The following is a 26,703-nucleotide window of genomic DNA, read 5'->3' on the forward strand; positions in this document are numbered from 1 at the left end:
CAGGTACGGACTGTCTGACATGCCTACTTGGATGCTGTCACCGATGTAATCCTTTAACAGACAGACGCACGCTTGTCGCTGCTGCTTTAAGGATGCAGGTGCGGCTACAGCCCACACATTTCACAAAGACCGAAAAAAAAAGAACAATATTTTAATTGTTTGTGTAGCACACTTTGAGGGTGCCACCACCCTTTAACAGACAGACGCACGCTTGTCGCTGCTGCTTTAAGGATGCAGGTGCGGCTACAGCCCACACAATTCACAAAGACAGAAAAAAGAATATTTTTATTGTTTGTGTAGCACACTTTGAGGGTGTCACCACCCTTTAACAGACAGACGCACGCTTGTCGCTGCTGCTTTGAGGATGCAAGTGCGGCTACATCGCACACAAGTCACAAACACATTAAAAAAAAAGTTTTTTATTTTTTGGAGCACTTTGAGAGTTACACCACCCTTTAACAGACAGACGCACGCTTGTCGCTGCTGCTTTAAGGATGCAGGTGCGGCTACAGCCCACACATTTCACAAAGACCGAAAAAAAAAGAACAATATTTTAATTGTTTGTGTAGCACACTTTGAGGGTGTCACCACCCTTTAACAGACAGACGCACGCTTGTCGCTGCTGCTTTAAGGATGCAGGTGCGGCTACAGCCCACACAATTCACAAAGACAGAAAAAAGAAGAAGAATATTTTTATTGTTTGTGTAGCACACTTTGAGGGTGTCACCACCCTTTAACAGACAGACGCACGCTTGTCGCTGCTAATTTGAGGATGCAAGTGCGGCTACATCGCACACAAGTCACAAACACATTAAAAACATTTTTTTATTTTTTGGAGCACTTTGAGAGTTACAACACCCTTTAACAGACAGACGCACGCTAGTCGCTGCTGCTTTGAGGATGCAAGTGCGGCTACAGCCCACACAATTCACAAAGACAGAAAAAAAAAGAACAATATTTTAATTGTTTGTGTAGCACACTTTGAGGGTGTCACCACCCTTTAACAGACAGACGCACGCTTGTCGCTGCTGCTTTAAGGATGCAGGTGCGGCTACAGCCCACACATTTCACAAAGACAGAAAAAAAAGAACAATATTTTAATTGTTTGTGTAGCACGCTTTGAGGGTGTCACCACCCTTTAACAGACAGACGCACGCTTGTCGCTGCTGCTTTGAGGATGCAGGTGGAATCTAGACGGGATTTGGAACCGAGGACACACTACCTCCATCAATTGTCTAAATCCCACTGCACTAATGGCGGATACCGGACGCACGTCTAACACCAACATAGCAGTCAAGGCCTCAGTTATACGTTTTGCTTCAGGATGACTGCTGTCGTACTTCATCCTCATCGCTAGGGACTGTTGGAGGGTCAATTGTTTAGTAAAAGTAGTGATGTTCCTACTTCCTCTCTGGGATGATGAACAACTCCCAGCAGCAGCAACAGCACTAGGAGGAAGTGGTTCTTGATCTTTCCCTATTTTATTTTTATCGGAGAAAGTTTGATCCTCCATTTATGTTATATTGATTTATACGTGCAGCTAAAGCGCACACAAACACAGAAAATATTTTTTTATTTTTGCTGGAGAGTAGTGCACTTTGTGGGTTACACCACCCTTTAAGAAATGAGCCAGCCGGCTCTTTACTTATGGGACACAGGCGCACGCTTGGCGCTGCTCCTTTGTTGATGCACGTGCAGCCACAGTGCACACAAGTCACAAACACAGAAAATATATATTTTTTTGGTTTGGAGTGTACTTTGGGGGTTACAGAACCCTTTAACGGTCAAGCCAGCCGGCCCTTTACTTATGACACAGGCGCACGCTTGGCACTACTTTGTTGATGCACGTGCGGCTACTGCGCACACAATTCACAAACACAGAAAATAATTTTTTTTTTGGTTTGGACTGGAGTGTACTTTCGGGGGTTACAGCACCCTTAACGGTCAAGCCAGCCGGCCCTTTACTTATGACACAGGCGCACGCTTGGCACTACTTTGTTGATGCACGTGCGGCTACTGCGCACACAATTCACAAACACAGAAAATAATTTTTTTTTGGTTTGGACTGGAGTGTACTTTCGGGGGTTACAGCACCCTTTAACGGTCAAGCCAGCCGGCCCTTTACTTATGACACAGGCGCACGCTTGGCACTACTTTGTTGATGCACGTGCGGCTACTGCGCACACAATTCACAAACACAGAAAATATATTATTTTTTTAGCACTTGGGGGGAGCACCCCTGATGGACAGAGAACCCCCTGGACAACACTACAGCACTCCTTTAGGACTGGGACACTGCACAGGACTTTGGAGTGGACACAGCCCCTATGGAGAACTGACTGCACAACACAGTCCAGCCAGCCCCTATGGACTTTGAAGTAGTGGACACAGCCCCTATTAACAACAGCAGCACAGCATAACACAGCCAGCCCCTATGGACTTTGAAGTAGTGGACAACAGCAGCACTACACTACACTACACTACACAGCCCTAACTCCCACCCTCCCTCTTCACTGTCCACAGCCGAGTGAGAAAATGGCGCCGACGCGGGTACCTTATATAGGATCCAAAACCCGCGAGACTCGGAAGGCGGGATGATGACGTTTTGCCTCGATTTCAGATCCGAGTCAGGCGGGAAAAGTCGAGCCTGACTCGGATCGGACTCGGATCGGGGGGGCTCGGGGGGGTTCGGATTTCAGAAATCCGAACCCGCTCACCCCTAAATGGAAGGGGTGCAAATACATACTTTTTTTTTTTTTGCATATGGGGTAAATACTGGCTGCTTTTGCATGTAGCCCACAAATTCTGGGCAGTTTAATTTTTACACTGCAATTTGCAATCGATTGTGTATAAAAATCTTTCCCTTTTTCAATCGATTGTAGCATCTCTGCATTCTGCAATTGATTGAAAAAGGGAAAGATTTTTATACACAATCGATTGCAAATTGCACGATTGCTGCAATCAATTGCTGATGTATGGGGGCCTTTAGATGTCAGTTTGGACACACCCCTCCCAAATCTAATTGTCTATGCACATTTAAATCTGCCCCACCTGCAGTGCAGCATGGTTTTACCAAGGTGCACAGTTACTTGTTCCTTCTTCTATTCCAGACTCTGACCCTTAATCTCAGGTCAGACACATCTCCTTTTAAGTATCTTTAGCATTTCAGCGTCACATCACTCAGGTACATGGTTCTAGCACAGCATCAATAGGAACCCTTCTGCTGTGCACTTGTTTCCTTCTAAACCCCTAAGTACACACCCACACGGACCCTGTGATAGCAGCTGTAACAATGTAATTACACAGGTGGCTGACAGACAAGTCAAGGAGGCCAGATCAGTCACATCTGTAACTAAACAAGAATATTTTAAGGGCATATTTCATTATGCTGTCTGATCCGACCGTCTGCCCTTGACTTGTTAGCAGACTGCTGTTTTCTCCAAACAGACACATTTGGATGCCTTCAGTTTCAGTTTATTTTTTCCAGTTTTTACTTTTTAGGCGATAGATAGATAGATAGATAGATCCATCGATCGATAGAATGAATAGAGATATGATTTTTGTAGGTATTAAAGGAGTCAATAACAAATGTAGGGAGCATTAGCATTTAATTATGTTTTATATGGAAGTTGGTTATTTCACTTCATTCCCTTTTTACACTGTACATAAATACTTTAATGTTACTTTCACATTCTCCACTAACGCTGGAAAGCTGCAACCAGGGCCGGACTGCCCTTCTGGCAAATATCAGATGGGCCGGTCCGGCGTTAAACCCTGGCCGTGCAGCTCCGCCTCCCGGCACTCTGCTCGGCCGGGATACTAAAAGACAGGGGCTTACTGCGAGGCCAGGCCCCTGTGACTCGCAGGCACGCCCCTGGGAGACATAACCACACCCCTTTTGTGATGAGGCCACGTCCCTTTTGCGTGTCAGCAGCCCCAGTCCATCCCTAGTTGCATCCCTATGCTATTGTTAGGCAATAACTTCCATGCTACAGTTTCATAATAAAGAAAAAAGACTCACTAAAAAAAGAAAACTATTGTAATAACATTTGCTATGTACAATATACCATATGCTGATGCTATATTAATAAATGTTAATAATAAACCATTTTCAATTCAGTACGGCATTTACTATCGCCATCTGGAGATGGAAATAGCATAGCAGGACAGTCGGTGGTACGCGTATGTGATAACTAATTTATTGCAGGGGAATCTCAGCAATGGCTCCCGTCGGCAAGTCCCGGTAATTGCCATTGCTGGCTGCAGAGCTTGATAAATAGGGAAAAGACTTATGTAGGAAACTTCTCTCTTTCTAAATTGAACCTTTATACTATTGTCAAACAACTGAGGAGCTGATTCAGACCCGTTCGCTAGATACTTTCGTTCACTCCCAGCGTATGCAAATCTAATGCATGCCCAGCAAAGCAGGTGATCGTATGGCAAGGCATTAGCACGCCCACTATGTCTTGGCATGCGATCACTTTGTGTATGTAGACACCCACTAGCCATTCATAAGACCCCCACTTGCACACGTCATCTCCTGGAAGTGCATGAAAACATTGGTACATCGAGCACCATCGGATGTACTCGCAGCGCTTGAGGTAGACTATACCTTGCCACAAGCACTGCGATCACTTCAGTGTGAAATACAACCAGGTGACTTGTACTATGACGCTGCCTGTTAATTATGCACGCCTCTGAAACGGCGTTGAAACACTCAGGCACGCCTGTGTTCGTACCTCCACTCCCCCGTTTCTAGTGGCCTGCCCCTGTTACCACCCACAAGCGGCCTCTCCTGTCACTCATTCAGCTGGGCTGTCTATACTGGGCGACTGAGCTCTTCCCGATCTTTCGCAGTGGTTCACGCACGCGCATTGTGATACAGATTGCAAATATCGGCCAGCTACGAGCGATCGCATCCTAGCGAGCGGGTCTGAATCAGCTCCAGAGAACCCAATTGCAATCTCCATTTTAATCAACCTCCCACTACCTACTATAAACTATGCTGGTAGACAAGCCAATGATACAGCACTGGATTATGTGAAACTATTTAAAACCTAAAATATGAGCAGTAGTAATTAAAACACCAAGCACAATGGAGTAAAGAAATTGGGTTATTCGAGAATGCCATAGTTATGATGAAATGTTCAACCTAAATACCGATGCTTAAAGCCCGACACGGGACTTAAGATAGGCGTCGAAATACCAACGCCTATCTTAATCCTGACGCTGGAAGACAGACAGATGCCGGACCGATTGAGGTAAGTCCGGCGCATCTTAACTGTTAGCCGCGGGGGGAGGGAGAGTTAGGTTTAGGCACCCCTGGTGGGATTTAGGATTAGGCACCCCCAGGGGAGGTCTAGGGTTAGGCGCCACTGGGGGGAGGTTCGGGTTAGGCACCCCCCTCCCCGGGAGGGTTAGGTTTAGGGTGCGGGAATGGGGGGTTAGGATTAGGCACCAGCCCAGGAGTTTTAGGGTTAGGCACCACCAAAGGAGGGTTAGGGTTAGGAGAGGGAGAGGGGAGGATTAGAATATTTACCAGCCCCAGTCGGGATATCTTCCTCTAGAGCGGCAAGACCCGGGTAAGTTCAAACAATTTACAGTACATTATTATATTACACACCAGTGCAGACTAATCCCTGATGCTGTGGTTTCTGTGATTTTTGAGGTGGAGTGACGGTATATCAATGCAAAGCAAAGCTTATCGGATGGAATCTGGATACACTACATATAAAGTTGTACTGATACATGATGTTACCAATTGAAATAACTGTTTATCATAACCTAATTGATATAACGATGAAAACCCAGTCTTAAGTCTTTGCATACTGACTTAAGTATTGGACAATAATTTACACAGAATACCCACCGCACAGTTTGTTTTAGGTGGTTTACACTAGGACTGTTTATATTGGAAACTGAGAACTATAGCTCTACAACATGTGCTACTTATACATTTATAATATAAATACATTTCTTCTAGTAATTTTCAGGACCTCATTCACTTGCCCATATGACTCTAAGAGGTTGGGACTCCTCGTTTTATGTAGAGCAGCTAGAGGTACAACATATACCCTAGTTGCGTGAACCTGTAGTTTCCTCTATAGTCAGTAGCTGACTACCTACTCTGCCTCTGTCTACCTGTTTCCTCAGACTGGGTTATACTGTTTTTTCTTTGATAATACATGTGTTCCGATATCTGTGTGTTATTTAGAAACATGACACGATCAAAGCTGACAGGTGAGCACCAACAAAACGGTTAACAGATTACGCAATCACTCTACATGTCTAAATTGAATGTTGGTATTATATTGTACTATATGAATACTAAGATCTTCTGTACACATTTTAAGAACTCTCTCTCTCTCTCTCTCTCTCTCTCTCTCTCTCTCTCTCTCTCTCGCAGAAAACATTACCACAGCAAAAGATTATCTCCCTCTACAATAAAAATGTAACTTGTATTTTTTTTTAATAGTATTATATATGTAAAAGGAAAAGGGGTATTTTAAGCTGGGTACACACTAGAGATGTGCGCGGACCCTGGGGTTTTGGTTTTGCAAAACCAACCTCTAGTGTTTTGGTTTTGGATTCGGATAAAAATCGATTAAAATCTATAAAAATTACAGCTAAAATGTCCGCATCCAAAACCCGAGTTCGGTTCTCAAATCCGAATTATGAACTGGCAATAGAGCCGAACCGGGACTCAGTACAAACTGGGACGCAAAAGTGAATCCGTACCTTGACCCGGTTTATTCGGAATCCCTAAATTTGGGTGTGTTTGGATTTCAGAAATCTGGACCAGCACATATCTAGTACACAGTGGACCTCATTCAGAGGCGCTAGCAAAATGCTAGCGCTCTCTCTGAATGAGGGCGGCCACATCACTAAAAAGAGCCGGCCTCCTGGCCGCTTGCTAAGCTGTGGGTGACCACCCACAGCCTTAGTGAGCGGCCAGGTTGATGGCCACGATGGTCAAGACCATCGCGACCATCGTGGCTTGCGACGAGACCCTTGTGGTAGGGTCTCGTCTGCCGCAAGCCCCAGAGAGCTTCCGGCTCTAATAAAGCCGGAAGCGCTCCCACTGACATCACTGGTGATGTCAGTGGGGCCGCCCACAAACGGCAGGTGTTCATTTGGGAACGCCCCCGCCATGGGAATGCCCCCGCCATGCCTACAAAATGGGGCGAGCTGTCGATCACCATCGACAGCCGCCCCCTTTGTAGTGAGCCCCGGAGCGAGAGAATTTCTCTCTCGCTCCGGGCTTGTGCACGCACAATGCGGCCTCTGCGCGTGCGCAGAGCCCAACATCGACCCGCTTGCAAGCGCTCAAGCGCTTGCGAGTGGGTCTGAATGAGACCCTGTATGCGAGATGTTGCTCGTACAGCTGACGGACAACATTTTGCTAAGTGCAGTGACGTGCGGTGAGGTAAATGGCTGGGGAATCACTGGCTAGTATTAGAGCCAGATTTACAGATACATATATGAACCCGAGGGTTCATGTGGGCATTATACAAAGGTGCAGCAGTATAGAGTGCTGAAATTTTGGTGTGTTTTGATTAGGGATGTGCCACAATCTTTTTATTCCAGAGTTTTGACTATAAAAAATAATTAGAATAATACAAAGGAGATATTTATAATACATTTTTCTTATAATTTTTATAGTAAAAACTGTGGAATGTACCTAAGTATGACAGGAAGGGCTCTGCCTCACCTGACCGCACATCACTGGTTAAGTGCATCTGCAAAATGTCTGTGAACAATGTCATTCACAGACATATCAGGTTGGTCCTGCAGCACAGCCAATACCGACATATCTTGCAGATATATTGGTACATCTGACTGTGTGTAGGGGCAAATCGTACACTGGCCACAGTACCCGTTGACAATGACATCACAACTGGGTGGGCATTTAATTTTATGCCCACCCAGTTGTGATGTCTGGGCAGACAAATGAAGTGGCCGATTGGTAAGTGTGTATAGCTTACCAAATCGGCCGCTCGGTTGGCGGGGCGGCTGCTGGGTCTACTAAGAGTGTGTACCCAGCTTTAGTCACTGTAGAATTCCTGATCTACCACTTTTTAAATGCAGGTGGCCACTTGTGCAGTATTGTAACGTTTCCAACATCTACTGGATTTCAGAGAAACAGGAAAAAGGGATACATCTGCACTAGAGGAATAATGATTTAAAGCAGCTAGAACACATTATAAATGATGGGGAAACAGGATTGTGATAAGCAAAAAAACCTCAGAAGCAGGAAGACAGCCCACGCCCGGCTAAAAGGTCCAAATTTATAGCGGCCCTATTGTGTTCTCTGGAAGTTTATGTACACGTTTCCTTCCCCTTCGATTTCCTTTAAAAAGGAAATGATTTCACTTGTTAGAAAAGGTCATACATGAACAGACTGAATACAACGATACTTGTTTGCTTAAGAAAAAATTTAATCAATTCCAGATCAGCATAACATGAAATAATTAACGCTTAGTGGAAAGTAATAATTGTGACAATGGTGCACTTATCAGTGCTGTTAATGGATGACAAGGGACAAGGACCCTGGGGTTGGAAGCCAGTATGGGCCCGTTCTTCATTAGCTTGATATGGTGATCATAGATAGATAAATCATTAAAAATATTTACTGTAAATATAATTAAAAAAAATACACAAAGTAGAAACAAATCTCAGCAGTGGATGAATAAGGGCTTTTTTGTGTATATTAATCCTAACAACCTTAATGTCCTGCGTCTTTCAAAACAAATAATATATAATGTTGCTTTGTTAGGCTAAAGCTAGGTACACACTGCAGTGATGTCGGGATGATTTTCCATTTCATAACGACATATTTCATACATCGCTTAGTGTGTACGCATGATTGCTCCAGCGGTAGCAAGCGAAAGTCGCCAGGTTTGATGTGCTGCAAATCAAACCTGGCAATATATCTAACAGTTTTGTGCCTATCGTGCAGTGTGTATGGCAAACCAGATGACAAACGATATGTCGGACCAATTTGACGTCACCTTTATGTCTTCATCCTAATGGCAGTTATTCCATAGTGTACAAGAGCAACTATAAATCGCTAGCGACCAAACGATATGATGTATCGTTTGGTTGTTCACAAGATTGCAGTGTGTGTACGCTCAATATCGCTTGTTCTGTGCTCTAGGGAAATCGTCAGTAAAGTCGGAGCGATCGCTGATGGCTCCAGTGTGTACTCAGCTTTACATTTTATGCTATGGTGAAGTTGATGCAGCACAAAATGCAACATGTCATTCAAGTGCAATGTTCCTCAGTCAAGAGAATATGAGAAACATAGAAACCCTTATACTGTATCTCAGTAATCCATCCCATGCTTTCTTCCTAAGGAGAAGCAGAATAGTAAATATATTATCATTGGCAGGGCCGGCTCTAGGGGTCGGTGCACCCTGTGCCAGCTCTCTACAGTGCGCCCCAACATTGCGCGCGGTGACGAAAATGGGGGCGTCGCCTAACATGACAGTATTTTGAGGCATGCCCGCAGTGCACATCTCCAATTAACGTCAGGCTGAGGGGAGCCTCACTAGCTGGGCTTCCCCGAGCCCTCTCCCATCAATGAATGGATGCCGCATGCAAGCGCACAGCATCCATTCAGACTTCAGGGTCCGGCACAGCCGTGGCGGTGGGGGTCTCCAACCTCTCGATTTGACCTCCCACGGGCCACTTCGGCCTACGGGTGGCCAGCACTGTCCCGCTAAAATCGGGATATTGGGGAGGGGTTTGCCCCATCTATGGGTGGCGCCCCTGTTTGACCGCACTGGTCGAACACTCCTAGAGTTGGCCCTGATCAGTGAGCCGGATTAAGCAGTGGACGTACATGCGATCGCAACTGTAATCACCTACGAATCGCAGTTGCTAATGTTTGCCAAAGCACAGCTGAAATAAATAAGGCAGCAGTGGGCGTCTTTATTTATTACACATATTCCACAGCGCTTTACAAAGAATATTGATCCATTCACATCCGTCCCTGCCCCAGTGGAGCTTACAATCTAAATTCCCTACCACATGCATGCACACATACACACTAAGGTAAATTTTTTGTTGGTACCCAATTAATCTACCAGTATATATTGGAGTGTGGGAGGAAACCGGAGTACCCGTGGGAAACCCACACAAGTACAGGGAGAATATACAAACTCCACACAGGGACGTAGTGGGAATCGAATGAACCCATGACATCAGTGCTGTGAGGCAGTAATGCTAACCATTGCACCGTCTGTGCTGGCTTCTCAAAATCATCCAATGTTGCTTTTCTGTGTAAACATTGGTACCATCGATACACATCGGGCATTCACAAAACATTTACAAGTCTGTCCAGCTGCAGACACTGCAAGTCTCCTTGCACGCAGTGAGCTCTCATGCTGCATATGCAATCGCAGTAGCTAATTTATGCACACCCATGAAATTGCATCTAAATGGACAGACACGCCTGTGTTTATCTGACCATCCTTTCGTCACCACCCCCACACGCTAACAGCCTGTCACTTACTTTGCGATGGAATCCTCTGCGCATCTGTAATCGCGATGCGATCACTGCGCATGCGCAGTATGGCTCATTTGCATGCGCAATGGCAAACATTTGCTCGATCTGCATCCATAATCACCATTGCATTTGTTACTGGATCAGGCCCAGTGTGCGGGTAAATATAGCAGTATATCATTTTAAATATAACAGTAGATGTAAGCATCAATTCCTGGAACAAATCATGACTACTCCATATCAAGGATTTTCTATCAATGCTTTTTGCAGCAATGAAGAATCATTTTGGGCCAAATTCTTACTGCTTCTCTGGTCATAGCGGTCCTATGCACAGGTGAGACCCGGTATTGTCAGATCTCACATGGACACTCCATTGCAAGCCCAGAATTGGGCATCCTGAAGAAGATTCCAAAAAATAAATAAAATAAAAATAAATAAATAAATCAAAATAAATAAATTAGTAGAGAGGAGAAATTTTTTTTTATTTTCCCTTACTGCCCATGCGTTTGTCTTTGATAAATAGGCCACAGGTAGCTGCACACAGATGGTAACCTTTGATAAATAGGAAAAAATATTTTGCCCCATTATCATGTTGTCTTATACATCATCCCCCTTCCACCATGTAACAATTTGCTGTAGTCAGTGCTTGCCCACTGTAGTATATATAGAGATCATTGGGTCTGAATCATTACCGATTGCAACTGCGATTACGCACGCAATTGGCCAATTGTTGCGTTCTGCGCATGCTTATGCATTGCAGTGCAAGTACATGAACCGGCCACTGCGATCGGGACTGCGATCACTGTGACTACACAGGCCCATCGCAAAGTGTTTGACAGGGAGTGCTGTTTGTGGAAGGCGACAGGGGGTGGTCATCAAAATGCAGGCGTACCAGTGCGTTCCAACGGCATTACAGGGGCATGCATAAATTAGCCACTGCAATGCCGTACGCAGCTTGAGGACTCATAGTGTGCAATGAAGTTAGCAATATCTGAGTAAGGTCTGACCTTGTGCAAGTGTGCATGAGTCTGCGATGGTACTCAATTGTAGCAGTGGCCTTACTAGTGGAGGTGCTGCTAGTACACTGTAAACAGACGTTTACTTTGTGGTCAGCGAGGTTGTTAGGGATAATGGGACCAACACTTGCTGTTTACCTCAGAGGAAAGCAGCCTATAGCTTTCCAGCTTAACTAGAAATCCCTGCATCCGTGATTTTTTCCAGGCCTACTGGAAGTTATTTGACAACAACAGGTGGCATGCCCCATCCTGCTTTACGCACTATATGTAATTTCTGGACATATTTGGCATTCAGCAACCGCATGTAGAAGATTTCAGCAGTTTTGGTAGTTCAACTTCCAACATGGCACACCAGGAAACAATGTTTTTATTATTCAAGAGGCCTGAGGGAGTTGGAGTATGTATGTAGTTGAAGGCAGGGAAATGAAGGGTTGATTTACTTGATTAGTAGTAACTTTAATTTTTTTTATTGATTCTGAAGCAAATTTATGAGGGAGAAGGGGAGGGGAGGAGGCATTTACAAAAAATATTAAATCATTCACATCAATCCTTGCCCCAGAAGAATCCTTAAATGCTATGCCTGCTGCTGCTGTTCCTGGGAGTGGCTCTTCATCCCAGTAGTAGTTTACAAAAACAATTGACTGTTAAGCAATCCTTTGCAAGGGGAGCAAAAATGACAATAGTCACCCAGTTGCACAGTGGATCATTGACGCCATAACATCTATGCTGGTATTAGATGTGCGACCAATATCCACCAATAATGCAGTGGGTTTTAGTTTTAGACAGTTAATTGAACAACTAAAACACTGCACCCTTGAACAACTACAACACTGAACAACTACAACACTGCACACTTGAACAACAGAGAAGAATAGAGCACGTCTGTTCTGTATACTCTCTACAGCTGGAGTGAAAATGGCGCCGATCAGAGGAACCTTTATAGAATCCAAAACCCGCAAGAATCCGGAAGCAGGATGAGGATGTTTTGCCTCATTTTGGATTCCGAGTTATGTGGGAAAACTCGAGCTGGACTCAGATCCTACTCCGATCCACTATGTTCGGGTGGGTCCAGTTCTCAGGGAACCGGACCCGCTCATCTCTAGTTATTGTGTATTTGTGGAGAGTATATACAGGTCATTGTGTATTTGTAGAGACTATATACAGGTCATTGTGTGCCAGTGGAGAGTATATACAGGTCATTGTGTGCCAGTGGAGAGTATAGAGTGTATACAGTCATTGTGTACTTGTGAATAGTATATACAGGTCATTGTTCGCTATCATAGAGCATATGCAGGTCAGTGGCGTCACTGACCTTCATGACACCTGGTGCGACTGCAAGGCACTCCTCTCGCACGACTGTGGCAAATCCACGTCCCCTTATGTATGCCGATCTTTGTGGGCGTGACCGTATCACACTTCCCCCCCGGTTCTCGGCGCTCCGGCAGCTGCTGGGGGCAGTCCCCAGCCTCTTCCCTGCCTTTCTCTGAATTGTGGCTGCTCGATGACACCATCCAACGGGGTGACACCAAAATAGCAGAGCATAAGTATTATGGATGTGTGTATGGTAAAGTGGGCGTACTTATGTTGTGAGTTTGCACTGCGATCATTGTGGATTAGCTTGCTATTGCAGTAGAACTGTGTGCGTACACAGTATTGCGATCTGTAGTGAATCAGGCCCATTATTTGCTAACAGGGTGTATATACAGGTCACTGTTTGCTAGCAGGGTGTATATACAGGTCACTGTTTGCTAGCAGGGTGAGCATTAGAGCTTGTTTGTAATTATTGAACAGAACACAAATGCTTGGTATTCAGTGCAATTCATATGCTGCATATTGTATATTTTCTAAGTGTTATTTTCAAACTGTAATTAGATTTTAGGCATAATTTCGGAGTTACATCAGAGTTCATCAGGAGGAAAACAGGAGGAGAGCAATCTATCAGCCAATGCAACTTCTGACGGACAGCCTTAATTAAACTACTGTGAGTTACGTGACTCTTCACCTCAAACACCGGCTGCCTGCACTTTCTGTACACTTCTTATGGCCCCCATACATCTGCTGGCCGTTTTCTCGTTTGGACCTGAACCGCCGATCTGCCAGTCAGAAATGCATATCGACACCCATCGATGACTGCCGATCCGTCTGGGAATCACTGAAATTCTTCATATTAAAAATCCCCAATATGCTGATCATAATTATACTGTATTTTGGTCGTTTTCGGCAAATCAGGGAAATCCATCATGTTGCCCCAAACCCAGTGTCTGTTGATCAGGGAATTGTCCCAATGCTGTAAATCGCAGATGTACGGCGGCCTTTGCTGAACTCCTTGCTTTGACATTGCAAATAGTTAGCACTCTTCTTGCTGCTCTTAGTGATTGCTTTATGTTTTTCTAAACATCTGCGACTACATCATTCCTGCGCCCATTTCATTTTCCCTTTATACCATTTGAAATTCGCATTTGCATTGCAATTGCATTTTATCATAGCTTCACATATATGCACTTATATACCCATTTTTAAATTAGTATTTTATACCTGCACCCATAACATCTCAGAAGGAATTGTCTTAATTATATACTATTGCACTTGTCCTTATATATTTGCCAACACTGTACTTTTATCTGCATTTGTAACAGTATTCCTGCTCTGTCCCTATATCACACAGTCCCCATTACTACTTCCAGTTATTCTCCCCCTATTTCCTCATCATCACCATGTGCCTCTTTTTGCAACTCCACCCTCATCTCTACATAATTGTTTCTTCTACCACCTGTTCCCACCGGTGTCCCCACCCCTACTCTCCTCCACCACCTCTTCCCCCTCTCTCTCTTCCTCTGTCTACCTTCTACCCCTCTGCATGCCTCCCTCACCTCTCCTGTTCCTCTATTTTCAATCACTTTTCTCCCACCATGGTCCTGCTACCCTACCACTAAACCCTGCTCCACCTGTGTCACACTAAACTCCCTCCTTGTCTACCAGTTTCCTTTCCTCACTCAGGAGCCCACAGCATCCATACACTGTCTTCATCTCAGTACTCCAGTTTAAACTCATCTCCACACTAAAGCAACCCTAAAAATAAAATAAATAAATAAAATAAACCCTGATAATCTCATTCACATCTCTCCCCTTAAATTCCTTCCTCTCTCCTGTGCCGTCTGGAATGCCATATCTATCTGTAATAAACTGGTCCCCACCCATGACCTCTTCATCTCCAACTCACTGAATCTCCTAGACACCACTACGCCCACTGTACTCCTCTGGTAACCTCACATTCACTCAAACCCCCACTGGGGGTCGGCATGGTGGTGGTGTAGGGGTCGTTCTATCCTCCGGCTGCTAATACCAACTCATACCCTAAGAACTTTCCCTTTCATTCTCTACATTTGAGGTTCATGCTATTTGCCTCTTCCAACCTGTTCACCTTCCATGTAGCTGTCTTCTATCGCCCCCTGACCTTATTTCCAAATTAACTTCTTGACAACTTTGCTTCTTGGCTCCCCCACTTCCTTTCTCCAGACCTTCCCTCCCTCATATTAAGTGGCTTAAATATCCCTATCGATGTCCCCACTGACCCCTCAGCATCTAAACTCCTTACCCTCGCATCATCATTTAGTCACTCTCAATGGACCTCCTCACCCTCCCATGTGAGTGAACACTCACTTGATCTGGTCTTCACCGTTGTGATATTTATGATTCCACCAATTCCCCACTTCCTCTCTCTGACCATCATATTCTCTCTTTAACTTCAGTCCTTCTCCCCCTCTGTCTCCCAAGGCTACCAGCACTAAATGTAACCTTGAGGCAATTGACACTGTCTCCTTATCCTCTCTGCTCGACTCACTTCTCTCCCTCATTGTATTTCTCTCCTGCCCTGACCAAGCTGTGTCCCTATCAAATGTCTCCCTTACTTCTGCACTTAACTCTTTTGCTCTTTGCAGATCTACACCTCAACCTTGCCATTCTAAATGTACCAGATACCTGCAAAAGTGTTCATGAACTGCTGAGCAACAGTGGAGTAATCATGCTCCAATGCAGACTTCCTCCATTTCAAATTTATGCTCTTGACCTACAGTGTGCCCTTTACTTCTCTAAATAGTCGTATTTCAAGACCCTTATCTCTGTTACGATTTCCAGTGTTCACCCCTAGTAAGCCATCTACTGTAGAACTCAGGCTTTGAGGTCTTCCACCACTAACCACCTGTTGTTTCCTTAGAGCTAAATTGCTCACCGCTACTTAGGCGGCCACCTGGACTTACTGCTGTGATGAGGGAAAGAGTTTAGAAATGGTGTAGTTTCAGAGAGGTGCAACTTGTGTGCTGATGGTGTGGCCGATGGTAGAAAGCAGATAAGAGTGTTTTGGCTTTGAGAGCCGATGGTTTGGCAAATGTGCCCATGGTGCGGCAAATGTGCCCATGGTGTGGCTTGTTTGCCAACGATGCGGCTATAGCCGATGATAGACAGTTAATAGAAGATGCTGCAGCTTTGAGAGCCGATGGTGCGGTAAATGTGCAGATGATGCAGCAAATGTGCTGATGGTATGACTTGTGTGCCGATGGTGCTGCAATAGCCTATGGTAGATAGTTAATAGTTGATGCTGCAGCTTTGAGAGCTGATGGCACGGCAAATGTGCCGATGATGCAGTAAATGTGCTGATGGTGCCGCAACAGCCAATGATATGGAAAATGTGCCGATGGTGCAGCAAATGTGCTTATGGCAGACAATTAATAGGAAATTGTGTGGCTTTGGAAGCCGATGGTGAGGCAAATGTGCCGATGGCGCGGTAATAGCCGATGATAGACAGTTGTTTGTAGATGCTGCGGCTTTGAGAGCTGATGGCAGCACAGTTGTAATGATGCAGCCAGGAAGCCATAGAAGAAGCTGGAGAGCCGGGGGCAGCACGGAAGCTGCTAGTGTCAAAGGTGCAGCAAAAGCCAATGGTAGAGAGTAGGTAGTTGGTACTGCGGCTTGGAGAACCGCTGGCAGCATGGTGGTATAGGTGCGGCTAGGAAGCCATAGGGAAGCTGGAGAGCTGAGGACAGCATGGAAGCTGCTGGTGCAGCTAAGGTGCCACTGGTGTGGCAAAAGCCAATGATAAAGAGTAGGTAGTAAGTGCTGTGGCTTTGAGAGCCGATGGCAGCACGGTGATATAGGTGTGGCTAGGAAGCCGTAGGGAAGCTGGAGAGCTGAGGACAGCACGGAAGCTGCTGGTGCAGCTAAGGTGCCACTGGTGTGGCAAAAGCCAATGATAAAGAGTAGGTAGTAAGTGCTGCGGCTTTGAGCGCCGATGACAGCACGTGGTATAGGTGTGGCTAGGATGCCATAGAGAAGCTGGAGAACCGGAGACAGCACAGAAACCAGCACGAGAAAAACAGAATCTTCACCATGAGGAGGAACAGAATGCTGACCATGCAGCTGTGCTGAGGGAATCCGTAGATACGATATAGTCAGCGAGGTGGTAAAAGTCAAGTGTGTACAAATAGGAGGAACCACCAATCACGCTACAGTGTGGCTGACACGTCACTTCCTAAGATGTCCTGATCGCCTAGCAACAGGAGAAACTGTAGTAACCCCGTCCTGACTGGGTAAACTGCTCGAGGGAGACCACGACTTATAACAATCTCTTTTCAATCCCCCAAACCCTATTGTCTGTTTGGCACTTTCAATTCCCTCCCCTTGCCACCCTTCCTCACTTTGTGGCATTGGTTTTGCCAACCACTTCACAACTAAAATTTAATCCATATGTCAGGATGTCACATTCCACAAGACCCTTGTTACCACATCCCCTTCTTTCCCATCCTGCCTCTCCCCATCCTTACCATCCATTCTACAAATTCTGACTACCTTCTTCCCAATATTTTGAGATGAAATAATGGCCTAATGCCGCCTTTCCCCTTCTCCTTTGACCCTATCCCCTTCTGCCTCCTCCACTCCCTCTTTCCTGTTGTCTGTTCCCAATTTGCCAATCTCTTCAATTTTTTCATCACATCAGGCACTGTCCCTTCTGCATTCAAGCATGCCCTTGTTTCTCCCATTCTTAAAAAACCCACCCTTGATCCTAACAGTCTTTCTAAATACTGCCCCATCTTTTTCCTGCCTTTTGTCTCCAAAGTCCTTGAGCAGATTGTTTACAGCCACCTTACTGGCTTTCTTTCCTCCCACTCCCTGCTTAACCCATTTCAGTCTGACTCTTGTCCTCTCCACTCCACAGAAACTGCCTTTACTTAAGTCAGCACACTCTCAATCCTTCTCTCCCTCGGTCTGCCCTCTCCTGGCTGTCCTTCTACCTCTCTGACCATTCTTTCTCTTCTCATGGCTCCAGTTCAACCCCACTTCTTCTACCAGTTGGTGTCCCCCAAGGTTCTGTTCTTGGACCTTTCCATTTCTCTCTTATTACATCCTCTTTAGATGAGCTTTTTAGCTCTTTTGGCTTCCAATATCATCTTTATGCTGATGACACTCAGATCGACTTCTCCTCCCCTGATCTTTCCCCAGTCTTCTCACTTGTATCTCCAGTTGTCTCCCTGCTATTTCCTCCTGGATGTCTGAGCACTTTCTTAAACTTAACATGTCTAAGACTGAGCTGATAATCTTCCCACCTTCATGAATAATCTCACCTCTCACAATTTTATTATCTATTGACAGAGCCACCATCTCCTCTAACCCGCAAGTGCGCTGTCTTTGAGTTATTTTTGACTATGCCCTTTCCTTCAAACCACACATTCAGTACCTTTCAAAGTCCTGCCATTCCATCTTAAAAATAATTCCAGGAATAGACCTTTTCTCACCCTGGAGGCAACTAAGATACTCATTCACTCAGTGGTCATCTCCAGCCTGTACTACTGTAACCTTCTCTTATCTGGAATCCTTGTCTCCCAGTTCCCCTCTCTAATCTGTCCTCATCTTCCTCTCTAAATGTACTACATGTTCTTTCCCTCTCCTACAAGCCCTATACTGTCTCCCCATCCCCTTCAGAACCCAATTTAAACTCATCCACAAAACCCTCACCCAATCCTCTCCAATTAAATTCAGTGACCTTATCTCCGTTCACACTCCCGTCCACCCACTTCGCTCCCCATATGAATGCTGCCTCTCCTCCCAACTGACTACCTCCTCCCATTGGAACTCTCTCCCTCACCCTATCAGAGTCTCCACCTCTCTACAAAATTTCAAAAGGTCTTTAGACTCACTTTTTCGTCTAAGCCTTCCAGCTGTCATAATAATCTACTGCTCCATGATCCTTTCTCACTGTCTCTCTATCGTTGTCACCCCTCCCCTTTAGACTGGAAGCTCTCACGAGCAGGGCCCTCTTTCCCTCATGTGCTTTTCCTCCCCTCACTTATACCATTGTCTCCTCCACGCTGCATACAATGGCACCAAACTGACTGCTTATTTGAGTGTTATGACTGCTAATTAGGGGTGAGCGGGTTCGGATTTCTGAAATCCGAACCCCCCCGAGCCCCACCGATCCGAGTCCGATCCGAGTCAGGCTCGACTTTTCCCGCCTGACTCGGATCTGACATCGAGGCAAAACGTCATCATCCCGCCTTCCGAGTCTCGCGGGTTTTGGATCCTATATAAGGTACCCGCGTCGGCGCCATTTTCTCACTCGGCTGTGGACAGTGAAGAGGGAGGGTGGGAGTTAGTGCTGTGTAGTGTAGTGTAGTGTAGTGCTGCTGTTGTCCACTACTTCAAAGTCCATAGGGGCTGGCTGTGTTGTGCTGTGCTGCTGTTGTTAATAGGGGCTGTGTCCACTACTTCAAAGTCCATAGGGGCTGGCTGGACTGTGTTGTGCAGTCAGTTCCAAAGTCCTGTGCAGTGTCCCAGTCCTAAAGGGGTGCTGTAGTGTTGTCCAGGGGGTGCTCTGTCCATCAGGGGTGCTCCCCCCAAGTGCTAAAAAAATAATATATTTTCTGTGTTTGTGAATTGTGTGCGCAGTAGCCGCACGTGCATCAACAAAGTAGTGCCAAGCGTGCGCCTGTGTCATAAGTAAAGGGCCGGCTGGCTTGACCGTTAAGGGTGCTGTAACCCCCGAAAGTACACTCCAGTCCAAACCAAAAAAAAAATTATTTTCTGTGTTTGTGAATTGTGTGCGCAGTAGCCGCACGTGCATCAACAAAGTAGTGCCAAGCGTGCGCCTGTGTCATAAGTAAAGGGCCGGCTGGCTTGACCGTTAAAGGGTGCTGTAACCCCCGAAAGTACACTCCAGTCCAAACCAAAAAAAAATTATTTTCTGTGTTTGTGAATTGTGTGCGCAGTAGCCGCACGTGCATCAACAAAGTAGTGCCAAGCGTGCGCCTGTGTCATAAGTAAAGGGCCGGCTGGCTTGACCGTTAAGGGTGCTGTAACCCCCGAAAGTACACTCCAGTCCAAACCTAAAAAAAAATTATTTTCTGTGTTTGTGAATTGTGTGCGCAGTAGCCGCACGTGCATCAACAAAGTAGTGCCAAGAGTGCGCCTGTGTCATAAGTAAAGGGCCGGCTGGCTTGACCGTTAAAGGGTGCTGTAACCCCCGAAAGTACACTCCAGTCCAAACCAAAAAAAAATTATTTTCTGTGTTTGTGAATTGTGTGCGCAGTAGCCGCACGTGCATCAACAAAGTAGTGCCAAGCGTGCGCCTGTGTCATAAGTAAAGGGCCGGCTGGCTTGACCGTTAAAGGGTGCTGTAACCCCTGAAAGTACACTCCAGTCCAAACCAAAAAAAAATTATTTTCTGTGTTTGTGAATTGTGTGCGCAGTAGCCGCACGTGCATCAACAAAGTAGTGCCAAGCGTGCGCCTGTGTCATAAGTAAAGGGCCGGCTGGCTTGACCGTTAAGGGTGCTGTAACTCCCGAAAGTACACTCCAGTCCAAACCAAAAAAAAAATTATTTTCTGTGTTTGTGAATTGTGTGCGCAGTAGCCGCACGTGCATCAACAAAGTAGTGCCAAGCGTGCGCCTGTGTCATAAGTAAAGGGCCGGCTGGCTTGACCGTTAAGGGTGCTGTAACCCCCGAAAGTACACTCCAGTCCAAACCAAAAAAAAAATTATTTTCTGTGTTTGTGAATTGTGTGCGCAGTAGCCGCACGTGCATCAACAAAGTAGTGCCAAGCGTGCGCCTGTGTCATAAGTAAAGGGCCGGCTGGCTTGACCGTTAAGGGTGCTGTAACCCCCGAAAGTACACTCCAGTCCAAACCTAAAAAAAAATTATTTTCTGTGTTTGTGAATTGTGTGCGCAGTAGCCGCACGTGCATCAACAAAGTAGTGCCAAGCGTGCGCCTGTGTCATAAGTAAAGGGCCGGCTGGCTTGACCGTTAAAGGGTGCTGTAACCCCCGAAAGTACACTCCAGTCCAAACCAAAAAAAAATTATTTTCTGTGTTTGTGAATTGTGTGCGCAGTAGCCGCACGTGCATCAACAAAGTAGTGCCAAGCGTGCGCCTGTGTCATAAGTAAAGGGCCGGCTGGCTTGACCGTTAAAGGGTGCTGTAACCCCCGAAAGTACACTCCAGTCCAAACCAAAAAAAAATTATTTTCTGTGTTTGTGAATTGTGTGCGCAGTAGCCGCACGTGCATCAACAAAGTAGTGCCAAGCGTGCGCCTGTGTCATAAGTAAAGGGCCGGCTGGCTTGACCGTTAAGGGTGCTGTAACCCCCGAAAGTACACTCCAGTCCAAACCTAAAAAAAAATTATTTTCTGTGTTTGTGAATTGTGTGCGCAGTAGCCGCACGTGCATCAACAAAGTAGTGCCAAGCGTGCGCCTGTGTCATAAGTAAAGGGCCGGCTGGCTTGACCGTTAAAGGGTGCTGTAACCCCCGAAAGTACACTCCAGTCCAAACCAAAAAAAAATTATTTTCTGTGTTTGTGAATTGTGTGCGCAGTAGCCGCACGTGCATCAACAAAGTAGTGCCAAGCGTGCGCCTGTGTCATAAGTAAAGGGCCGGCTGGCTTGACCGTTAAAGGGTGCTGTAACCCCCAAAGTACACTCCAGTCCAAACCAAAAAAAAATTATTTTCTGTGTTTGTGAATTGTGTGCGCAGTAGCCGCACGTGCATCAACAAAGTAGTGCCAAGAGTGCGCCTGTGTCATAAGTAAAGGGCCGGCTGGCTTGACCGTTAAAGGGTGCTGTAACCCACAAAGTACACTCCAGTCCGAACCAAAAAAAAAATTATTTTCTGTGTTTAGCCGCACGTATATATCAAATCGATATAACATAAATGGAGGACCAAACTTTCTCCGATAAAAATAAAATAGAGAAAGATCAAGAACCACTTCCTCCTAGTGCTGAAGCTGCTGCCACTAGTCATGACATAGACGATAACATGCCATCAACGTCGTCTGCCAAGGCCGATGCCCAATGTCATAGTAGAGGGCACATACAATCCCAAATGGCAAAGTTCAGGAAAATGACCTTGAAAAAGACATTTAAATCAGCTGAAGAGAAACGTAAACTTGCCAATATGCCATTTACGACACGGAGTGGCAAGGAACGGCTAAGGTCGATCCCTAGTATGTTCATGACTAGTGGTTCAGCTTCACATGACGATGGAAGCACTCCTCCCACTAAAAAAATCAAAAGAGTTAAGCTGGCAAAAGCACAGCGAAGAACTGTGCTTTCTAAGAAGATATCACAAATCCCCAAAGAGAGTCCAAGTGTGGTGGTGGTTGCGATGCCTGACCTTCCCAGCACTGGACGGGAAGAGGTGGCTCTTTCCACCATTTGCACGCCCCCTGCAAGTGCTGAAAGGAGCACCCACAGTCCACTTGCTGATATGCAAATTGAAGATGTCACTGTTGAAGTACAACAGGATGAGGATACTGGTGTAGCTGGCGCTGAGGAGGAAGTTGGCGAGGAGGATTCTGATGGTGATGTGGTTTGTTTAAATCAGGCTCCGGGGGAGACAGTTGTTGTCCGTGGGATGAAAAAGCCCATCACGGTCATGCCTGGGCAGAAGACCAAACATTCCACCTCTTTGGTCTGGCAATATTTCTATCCAAATCCGGACAACAACTGTCTTGCCATATGTACCATATGTAAAGGTGAAATAAGTAGGGGTAGGGACGTCAACCACCTAGGAACATCCTCCCTTATACGGCACCTGCAGCGCGTTCATAAAAAGTTACTGTCAAGTTCAGAAACTTTGGCTCAGACCGTAAGCAGTCCAGGGACACCTAAATCCCGTTGTCCTGTTGTATCCAAGCGCCTGCAAACCACACCGTCAACTCCCTCCTCGTCAATTTCCTCCTTAGTCAGGATCGGAAGTAGTCCTGCAGGCCATATCACTGGCATGACTGACTCTCCTATCCGGGATTCCTCCGGAGGATCCTGCATTGCTACGCCTACTGCTGCCGCTGCTGCTGTTGCTGCTGCTGCTGGGAGTCGTTCATCATCCCAGAGAGGAAGTAGGAACACCACTACTTTTACTAAACAATTGACCCTCCAACAGTCCTTAGCGAGGAGGATGAAGTACGACAGCAGTCATCCTGAAGCAAAACGTATAACTGAGGCCTTGACTGCTATGTTGGTGTTAGACGTGCGTCCGGTATCCGCCATTAGTGCAGTGGGATTTAGACAATTGATGGAGGTAGTGTGTCCCCGGTTCCAAATCCCGTCTAGATTCCACTTCACTAGGCAGGCGATACCGAGACTGTACAGAAACGTCAGAAAAAGTGTCCTCAGTGTCCTGAAAAATGCCGTTGTACACAATGTCCACTTAACCACGGACATGTGGACAAGTGGAACAGGGCAGACTAAGGACTATATGACTGTGACAGCCCACTGGGTAGATGTATCACCTTACGCAGCAACAGCAGCAGCGTCACCAGTAGCAGCATCTCAGAAATGCCAGCTCGTTACAAGGCAGGCTACGCTGTGTATCACCGGTTTCAGTAAGAGGCACACCGCCGACAACCTCTTAGAGAAACTGAGGGAAATCATCGCCCAGTGGCTTACCCCACTTAGACTCTCCTGGGGATTTGTGATATCTGACAACGCCACCAATATTGTGCGGGCATTACATCTGGGCAAATTCCAGCACGTCCCATGTTTTGCTCACACAATAAACTTGGTGGTGCAGAATTTTCTGAAAAGCGACAGGGGCGTGCAGGAGACGCTTTGGGTGGCCCGAAAAATTTCTGGCCACTTTCGCCATTCAGCGACTGCGTGCCGAAGACTGGAGCGCCAGCAAACACTCTTGAACCTGCCCCGCCATCACCTGAAGCAAGAGGTTGTGACGCGGTGGAACTCAACCCTCTATATGCTTCAGAGGATGGAGGAGCAGCAAAAGGCCATACAAGCCTATACATCCACCTATGACATAGGCAAAGGAGGGGGTATGCACCTGACTCAAGCGCAGTGGAGAATGATTTCCGTGTTGTGCAAGGTTCTCCAGCCCTTCGAACTTGCCACACGTGAAGTCAGTTCAGACACTGCCAGCTTGAGTCAGGTCATTCCCCTCATCAGGCTTTTGCAGAAGCAGCTGGAGAAAGTGAAGGAGGAGCTAAGACGGAGCGATTCCGCTCGGCATGTGGGACTTGTGGATGAAGCCCTTCATTCGCTTTGCCAGGATTCCAGGGTGGTCAATCTGTTGAAATCAGACCACTACGTTTTGGCCACCGTGCTCGATCCTAGGTTTAAAGCCTATGTGGTGTCTCTCTTTCCGGCCGACACAAGCCTGCAGAGGTGCAAAGACCTGCTGGTGAACACACTGTCAGCTGAAGCGGAACGTGACACGTCAACGGCTCCTTCTTCATTTTCTCCTGCAACTGGGGCTGCCAGGAAAAAACTTAGGTATCCTAAGCAACCCGCTGGCAGTGATGCAGGGCAGGCAGGACCAAGTTTGGACATCTGGTCCGGACTGAAGGACCTGGCAACAATTTCTGACATGTCTACTGTCACTGCATATGATACTGTCACCATTGACAGAATGGTGGAGGATTACATCGGTGACAGCATCCAAGTAGGCATGGCAGACAGTCCATACCTGTACTGGCAGGAAAAAGAGGCAATTTGGAGGCCCCTGTACAAACTGGCTCTATTTTACCTGAGTTTCCCCCCCTCCAGTGTGTACTCCGAAAGAGTGTTTAGTGCAGCCGGGAACCTTGTCAGCGAAAGGCGTAGGAGGTTGCTTCCACAGAATGTGGAGAAGATGATGTTCATCAAAATGAATTATCAGCTCTTCCAGGGAGACCAGCCTCCAGAAGGTACAGAGGGACCTGTGGTGGTGGATTCAAGTGGGGACGAGTTAATACTTTGTGAGGATGAGGATGTACACACTGAAGAGGGTGAGGAATCGGTGGATGAGGAGGATGAGGATGACATCTTGCCTCCATAGAGCCAGTTTGTGCAGGGACACATTAATTGCCAGCTTGTTTTGTGGGGGCCCAAATGAACCAATCATTTCAGCCACAGTTGTGTGGCAGACCCTGGCGCTGAAATGATTGGTTTGTTAAAGTGTGCATGTCCTGTTTATACAACATAAGGATGGGTGGGAGGGCCCAAGGACAATTCCATCTTGCACCTCTTTTTTTTCTTTGCATTATGTACAGTTTGGGGCCTAGTTTTTCAAACTGCCATCCTGTCTGCCACTGCAGTTTCACGCCTAGATGGGTCACGTGTTTGTGCCGCCCACTCGTGTCGCTTAGCATAGTCATCCAGCTACCTCGGTGCAACGTTTTGGACATAAAAACACTATTGTGAGGTGTGAGGTGTTCAGAATAGACTGGAAATGAGTGGAAATTAAGGTTATTGAGGTTAATAATAGCATAGGAGCAGAAAAACCTACAAATTCTGTGATTTTAGCTGTTTTTATGCTTTTTTAAAAAAAAATACAGATCCAAAACACAAAACCCAGAACCCAAAACACGGAAGGGTGGTTTTGGCAAAACCAATCCAGATCCAAAACACGAAGAAAGATCCAGATCCAAAACCAAAACACAAAACACGAAAAGTGGCCGGTGCACACCCCTACTGCTAATGCATGTCCATGCCTTGGCAATGTCTTGTACTGTAAGTCACTTTTTCTTGTTTTGTTCCTACTGTTTCTGTCTATGTAATTTATAAAGTGATGTGGCCCCCTCATGGCACTATATACATAAAGGATAATAATAATATACAGGTTATTGTAGGCCAGCGGAGAGTGTAAACAGGTCAGTGTGAGCTAACAGTTTGTTGTCTGCAACGGACAAAGAGAAACCTACAATTTTAATAGACACAATTAAAACTAGAGATGTCCGCGGACCCCATGTTTTGGTTTTGAATCTGGATTTATCTTTTTTTTATTTTATAAAGTCACTCTCAAGTTTATTGGTTTTGGATTCAGATAAAAATCGCTAAAATGTCTGAATCCAAAACCCAAATTAGTTTTTTAAATCCGAACCAGCAACAGATCCAAACCGGAACTCTGTTAGAGCTGGGTCACAAAAGTGAATCCGAACCATGACCCTGTTCTACTTGGAACCCCTAAATTTGGGTGTGTTCATATTTCCGAAATCCGGATCCGCACATCTCTAATTAAAACTCATTGAAGTCCCTGCAAACATTTTTTGATACAATGCAAGTTGTTTTATTAAAAACATCATAACACATATGAGTTGAAAGATGTTTTGCTCAACTAATTTTTATATTCATTGCTGTAGACTTAACAGAGGGAGTTGCATATATAAATACCCCACTGCTATAGCTATAAAATAATCCTATATATAAAATTAATTGGTTTGGATGAAAACTTCACATAGGGGTGGCAATTGGTCTGGGATGCCTAATGAAGTGGTTGGGCCTCCTGTTGGTGTTTGTTGGGCAGAACTTTGACCCAGGGAACCTTTTCTGGGCCTTCCACTGGATGGATTTGGACGACATCACATAATAAAACGCAATAACTTGGAGATTTAAACCCGGCAATGCCAGGTACTACAGCTAGTATTAAATATGATATGTAATATTCTACCACTACAATAAGCATGAGTCTTATAGAGACCCCTAAGTTATAACTGAAAATTGCCATAACGTACGAATTTCCTTTTGAGAACATACAGCTTCACTGGCCTGTAGTCTATTTTACTAAATCATTCATTTGTACTGTATTCTTGTTTGAGCCTTTAATACAATCAAGAACATATTTCTTATTTAGAAATATTATAATTAGCAGTATTAGCAATTTTTATCCTTTGAAATAAAGTTATGCAAAATAAAAAACCCCACCAAAGTA

This window comes from Taudactylus pleione, unplaced genomic scaffold (assembly GCF_031769625.1).
Source record: "Taudactylus pleione unplaced genomic scaffold, aTauple2 ptg000201l, whole genome shotgun sequence".
Taxonomy (NCBI): domain Eukaryota; kingdom Metazoa; phylum Chordata; class Amphibia; order Anura; family Myobatrachidae; genus Taudactylus; species Taudactylus pleione.